Source organism: Bufo bufo, chromosome 1 (assembly GCF_905171765.1).
Source record: "Bufo bufo chromosome 1, aBufBuf1.1, whole genome shotgun sequence".
In the NCBI taxonomy this organism is placed as follows: domain Eukaryota; kingdom Metazoa; phylum Chordata; class Amphibia; order Anura; family Bufonidae; genus Bufo; species Bufo bufo.
Genome location: NC_053389.1, coordinates 736,066,067 through 736,072,889, shown reverse-complemented (window position 1 = coordinate 736,072,889; position 6,823 = coordinate 736,066,067). Strand labels below are relative to the sequence as shown.

General features: G+C 48.1%; 1 long non-coding RNA gene across 1 annotated transcript; it reads right to left on the bottom strand.

Annotated features, from left to right (window-relative positions):
- Positions 1–6,360: 6,360 nt before the first annotated feature.
- On the bottom strand, positions 6,361–6,592 carry LOC120986081. The gene is made up of 2 exons (XR_005775635.1): positions 6,517–6,592; positions 6,361–6,486 (listed from the first exon to the last, which is right to left on the bottom strand). It is a non-coding gene; the product is annotated as an uncharacterized LOC120986081 (long non-coding RNA).
- Between the last annotated feature and the right edge of the window lie 231 nt (positions 6,593–6,823).

Sequence of the window (6,823 nt, the reverse complement as noted above, 5' to 3'; positions counted from 1 at the left end):
GTGCTCTGGCAGCAGGCACAGTTTTACCGCGCCCAGGGCCACGGCCTCTGCATGCACCTTCAGCAGCACAGCCACATCCCCTTCTCTTACTGCTCACCTTGAGCATATTAAATGGTATATATGCTTGCAAGTATGTCATATGTACAGTAGTGCAGGTTTTGTAAGTGTGTGCGTGTAGAGGGAAGGGTTAGAGTTGAATATATATGTATATATGTCCAATGTATGTGTATATATATATATATATATATACACACACACACACACTCACCTAAATAATTATTATGATCACCTGTTCTATTTCTCATTAATGCAATTATCTAGTCAACCAATCACATGGCAGTTGCTTCAATGCATTTAGGGGGGTGGTCCTGGTCAAGACAATCTCCTGAACTCCAAACTGAATGTCAGAATGGGAAAGAAAGGGGATTTAAGCAATTTTGAGCATGGCATGGTTGTTGGTGCCAGACGGGCCGGTCTGAGTATTTCACAATCTGCTCAGTTACTGGGATTTTCACGCACAACCATTTCTAGGGTTTACAAAGAATGGTGTGAAAAGGGAAAAACATCCAGTATGCGGCAGTCCTGTGGGCAAAAATGCCTTGTGGATGCTAGAGGTCAGAGGAGAATGGGCCGACTGATTCAAGCTGATAGAAGAGCAATGTTGACTGAAATAACCACTCGTTACAACCAAGGTATGCAGCAAAGCATTTGTGAAGCAACAACACGCACAACCTTGAGGCGAATGGGCTACAACAGCAGAAGACCCCACCGGGTACCACTCATCTCCACTACAAATAGGAAAAAGAGGCTACAATTTGCACGAGCTCACCAAAATTGGACTGTTGAAGACTGGAAAAATGTTGCCTGGTCTGATGAGTCTCGATTTCTGTTGAGACATTCAAATGGTAGAGTCCGAATTTGGCGTAAACAGAATGAGAACATGTATCCATCCTCTGATGGCCACTTCCAGCAGGATAATGCACCATGTCACAAAGCTCGAATCATTTCAAATTGGTTTCTTGAACATGACAATGAGTTCACTTTAGTAAAATGGCCCCCACCGTCACCAGATCTCAACCCAATAGAGCATCTTTTGGATGTGGTGGAACGGGAGCTTTGTGCCCTGGATGTGCATCCCTCAAATCTCCATCAACTGCAAGATGCTATCCTATCAATATGGGCCAACATTTCTAAAGAATGCTATCAGCACCTTGTTGAATCAATGCCACGTAGAATTGAGGCAGTTCTGAAGGCAAAAGGGGGTCCAACACCGTATTAGTATGGTGTTCCTAATAATTCTTTAGGTGAGTGTATGTATATATATATATCCTGTATGGCCAGAGGGGGGAATGTCATAGTGTAATGTGTGTATATATGTCTGTATGCCCCTGTATTTACACACATGTCCATATAACTTAATATATATATATAGATATGCCCCAATTGTCTATGTATATGTACTTATACACGTAGCCAGTTATGTCCACCAGTCACGGCGCCCCCCGCCTCCTCCTGCATACCTGCGGGAGATGGCACGAGATGGCTAGATTGTCCAGCTTCTGGTCACTTCAGAAGATCAATACATCCTTTTGAAACATCCCAAGCAGGGCTCCCCTCCTTCTGTTTAGGGACTGTTTATGACATGGGTGTGTGTGGTGCCATGGTGTCTTTGTCTGTACAGATTCTGAGCCTCAGAAGGCCAGTCAGTTTTCTGCTGCAGTCTGAGTGCATGCATTCCGTCACACGCACACAATGATGTCAAATTCCTGCACCTTGGGTGGAGGAGGGGCGTGAGAGTGTAGTGTCCCACTAGGTAAATGTGGACACTACACAAGGGTAAATTGGGCCACGTTGTTCTCCACCTCCTGTGGGACAGTGGCAGTGTATTTCACAATACATTTTAATGTATTTTAATATGTATTTATGTGTATTTTTCCTGTGACATGTGTATCACGCCTATTAGGGGTGTAGTTCAGCATCCTAGGCACTAGAGGGAGCTAGGGAACACCTAGTATAAATACTTAGACCCAGACAGGGAGGAGTTAGTCTGTGTAGTCAGGAGTCTGTGTAGAGACAGAAGGGAGTGTGCACCTTAGCCAGAGGGAAGCTGAGGGCAACATCCTGACATGCAGCTAGACAGCCCAGGCTTCTAGTTGATACCAGGAGGCTAGTGAGTGTGAAGATCAGCCTGCCTGTGGATATTGAGCCCCTGTTAGCTCAGAAGATTCACCCCAAGAGAAGAGTTTGCCTCCTGGGAGAAACCTGCAGTTCCCTAACGAGAGCAGAGCCAGTGTTCCAGCTAGTCAAGTAAGCTGAAGGGCAGAAGGATCATTAAACTAAAGCAAGGGATATATACCTGAGGACGATTGCTACCAAGGATAAAAGCCAGCATTAGGGCATACGGGCCTTGGGATACAGACAGCCAGGATATCTGAGGAATAGTGCAGCCTGGTCTGGGAGTGATGATTTTACTCTCTGAGTATCTTGCAAAGAACATTACCGGCCATTTATGTAAAGCCTGCTATTGATTACTGCTGCAAAGTGGAACTGAATTCAAATTGTATAAAGTTGAACTGTTTCCAGTAAAGAAAAGTTTGGTTCACCCCAACAACGTGTTCCTCACTTATTATTACTACCAACCGGTGTGCCACCGTTACAGGCACTGGAGTCACGAACCTTAAAGGGACCTTGCCCTAGGCACATTAAACATCTGCAACATCCAGGGCACCTCACCCACCATCAGGCCTGGTCCCCATATACAGAGAGTGCCCCAGAGGACTTCTGTGCCAGCCTATCCATCACTGCTGTACGCTGCCCAGGGTCATCCTACAAACTGTGAGTAACCCATAGCAACCCGTTTGCCTAAGTAACCGTGACCTCACATCGCTATACCCTGCAGGTTTGCGTACTGCATATTTTGGCGTCACGAACAGGATTTACGGATTATTCCTACGCCATTGTGGAATTTAAAAAACTGTGTGCCATTATTCGTCCATGAAGTTACTAAGCCCTACTTGTTTATTGGAAAAATTGCTGGGCCAAAGAACTGTAATAGTCGCAGTGTGAAGATTTTATTGCATGGACTGTTTGCCGTTTATTTAAGTCACCGCTTGCTGTCAGTGAATAGACAGCGATGTGCTCAAAGATGGCCGCTTAACCGGATTATTTGTGCGCCTCGTTGCGTCCGTGTGGCGCGAAAAAAAAAGACAATGAGAAGGTACCGCCCAGCCTGCAAGAAAGAAACGCCGCCCTGTCTGTAAAGAGGATACCGCCTACCTTGAATCCCGGAGCTCCAAGAGGCCGCACCTACCTTCGGACGCCGCGCGTGGGACTCCCGTCTGACGTAATCACGCATCTCGTGAGATTTGGAGCGAGCACCGCCGGAGTAAGTACAAACTTTCATATTCACCGACCCCTTCATATATCCGTGCCGGGAAGGTCCCGATCCTTGCCAGGAGACTGGGGAGGGCTCCCCACTAGCAATAAGAGACTTGACCTGGGGGAAAAATACGTCCACCTTAGCTCCGGAGTTTCTTAAAGGGCCATACTCACTCCAAAGACCCCTTAGCAACGCTATGTCCGCACCTGAAGAAGCGGGGCAGGCGGCCCCCGATGTGCCCTCTGAAGTACACGCAGCTGATAATAGGGCGCCTGCCGCTGCGGCAGCATCAAGTCTGATGCCACTGACCATGCCATATTATTTTGGGGCCCCCTGGTTCCCACGATATTCCGGGGAGGCCCATAAACTGAAGGACTTTAGAGACCAGATCTCGGCCTTATTTCGGCTTTACCCTATCTCTGCCGAACAACAAATGAAGATCCTCCTAGCTCAGTTAGAAGGGGCCGTCTGCAGGGAAGTTATGTCATGGCCCCACTCTGAAAAGAGCAGCCTCGATCAAATCTTTGATCGCCTCGGCACCACGTTTGAGGCCAGAACGGTGTCCGAAATTAAGATGCGATTTTTCAGCAGGAAGCAACAGCCTGGGGAGTCGCTCCCCGATTTTGGTCTGTCCTTGCAAGAGACCCTGAGAGCTGTGGTCCAGGTAGACCCCAAGGAGGCCGAGGACCAGGACAGGACTTTAAGAGAGCAGTTCATTGCGGGTATAAATACTGAGCATTTAAAGGGCCAGCTGAGGATGCTGTCGGCCCAACACCCTAATTGTGCGTTTTTGGACTTTAAAGAACTGGCCATCAGTATCCTAGGCCAACACCCGGCCACGGGGCCCGCAGCCCCCCTGGAACCTCAGGCCTGTCGGCCGAAAACCGTTAATGTAAGTCCGTCTGGGGTCAGTCAAGTCACGCAGGCTCCAGTGACAGATGTGGTGGCGGCACTAATGGAGCAGGTAAATCATCTCACTAAGAGCCTGGAGAAGGTGTGCAGGAAAACAGAGGAATGGGAGAGACCATTGTTACTGGAAGATGAAAGCCCCCTGCCTCCAAGGCTCCCGCCTGCATATAAAGATGTATACCCCAAAGAACTGGATGGGCGATCGAGTTACCGGTCCAGGAGTCGCAAGCAGCCTGTCTGCCACTATTGCAAAAAGTATGGACATATTGAATCAACGTGTTGGCAGTTAAACGGGCCACCCCCGAGGCCGAGGACCGCCCCTCGGGAGGTCGAACAATAGGTCCAAAGGATCCAAGCTGGATGCCCAGATACGTAGGATCTCGTCCAAAAATCAACATATACATCAACGGGATCCCTTTTGAAGCCCTGCTGGATACTGGGTCTCAGGTCACCACCATCCAACGACCCTCCTTTGACAAATTCTGGGATTCAAATCTACTCACACAGCACCAGAATCCTGGCTGGATATCATTGCCAGCATCGGTAAGCCAGTGAAAGTTCATGGGTACTGGGAACCTACCCTTCAGGTGGGAGAAGCCACCTTACCACAGCAAGGTGTGATTGTGGTACAAGCCGGAGATAAAGGGGGACACCCTGTGATCCTAGGGACTAATGTCTTTAAAAATTGTTACTCCGAAGTGCTTGAAGCATTGATTCAAACTATACCCTCAGCCTCACCTGCTTCTAAAAGAGTCATTCAAAACACTATCAGTGTGCTGTGTGCTCAACAAAGGTTCGCAAATGGAAAAGGAGAAATCTGTACTGTCCGGATCCGGGATAACCGGCCGGTAATTCTGCCTCCAAATTCCCAGATTATCCTGTGGTGTCGTGCGGTGTTAGGGATCCAGGGTAAGGACTATCAAGCCCTAGTGGAACCTATTCAAATTGAGAATCATCCCTTCGTACGAACCGCCAAGAGTCTGGTGACCGTGTCTCAAGGTAAAGTGCCTGTCCGTTTGATTAATTTTCGTGATCACCCCGTTACTCTTTTTAAGCACTGTCCCGTTGCTCAGCTTATCCAGGTGTCTTTCCAGGATGTGATCCGTCTGCCTGCCACGGAGATGTTCCAGACCACAGAGAGCAGCAGCGCCCCTGCCAGCGCCTCTTCAGTATCCTGGTGGGAAGAACTTCATGTGGGGAACGAATCCACCCCGAAGGAGCAAATAGAAGGAGTCCTGAGTCTGGTGAAAGAGTACCACAAGGCCTTTAGCAAGCACTCCACGGACTACGGAGAGGTCAGTGTAATCAAACACACCATACCCACTGGCTCTCATCCTCTTATCAAGGAGAGATACAGACCCCTACCACCTACTACCTATCAGTCTGTGAAAGAGATGATACAGGAGATGAAGGACTCTAACATAATCCGGGACAGTCATAGTCCCTTGGCTGCGCCCCTAGTTCTTGTCCGAAAAAAAGATGGCAGCATAAGGTTCTGCGTGGATTACAGAAAAATCAATCAAATCACCCACAAAGACGCTTATCCGTTGCCAAACATTGAGGAGTCCTTGACTGCCCTGGGGTCATCAGCCTACTTCTCCACTCTGGATTTAACTAGCGGGTACTGGCAGGTACCTATGGCCCCAGAAGATCGAGAGAAGACCGCTTTTACTACGCCTATGGGCCTGTTCGAATTTAATTATATGCCTTTCGGACTGTGTAACGCTCCAGGGACATTCCAGCCGTCCAAGTGCCACCTACTGAAACCAGCCATGAAGTATCTAGGGCACGTTGTTAGTGCCGAAGGAGTCCAGCCTGATCCTGATAAACTTGCTGCTGTCCGTAATTGGCCTACTCCCACCACCGTGAAAGAGGTGAGAAGTTTCCTCAGCTTTGCAGGATACTATAGACCAAGGGTGGCCAATCTTACATACACAAAGAGCCAAAAAACAACAACATATGACTACCAGGAGCCACAAGCTATACAATTACACATGAGTCACTGTATTTTTCGCCGTATAAGATGCACCTAGGTTTTCACAAAGAAAAATAAGATAAAATAAATATTTTTCATCCGATCTGAGGTCTGCTAAAATATTTTTTTATTTTTCATTAGCAGAGAAAAAAAAAACTAAAAATATATTTTTCATCAGACCTCAGATCAGACTCCTAAATGAGATCCCCAATCCTAATCTGACCTACAATAAGATCCCCAAACCTCATCAGACCTCCAAATCAGACCCCCAAAATAAGACCCCCAATGCTCGGAGCAGGCAACACAAATCAGACTCCCAGTGTCAGACCCTCAGTGCTCAGATCTCCTTCCCCCTCCCCATGCTCAGACCTGACCAAACCATGCTCAAACAAGACCCACATGATCAGATCTCTCTCCTCCCCCCCCATGCTCAAATCTGAACCCTCATGCTCCAATCGTCCCACTCATGCTCAGATCAGACCCCCATTGTCTAGCTCAGGACCCCCCCCATGCTCAGATCAGAACCTTCCATGCTAAGATCAGACCCCCCCCCCCCCAAT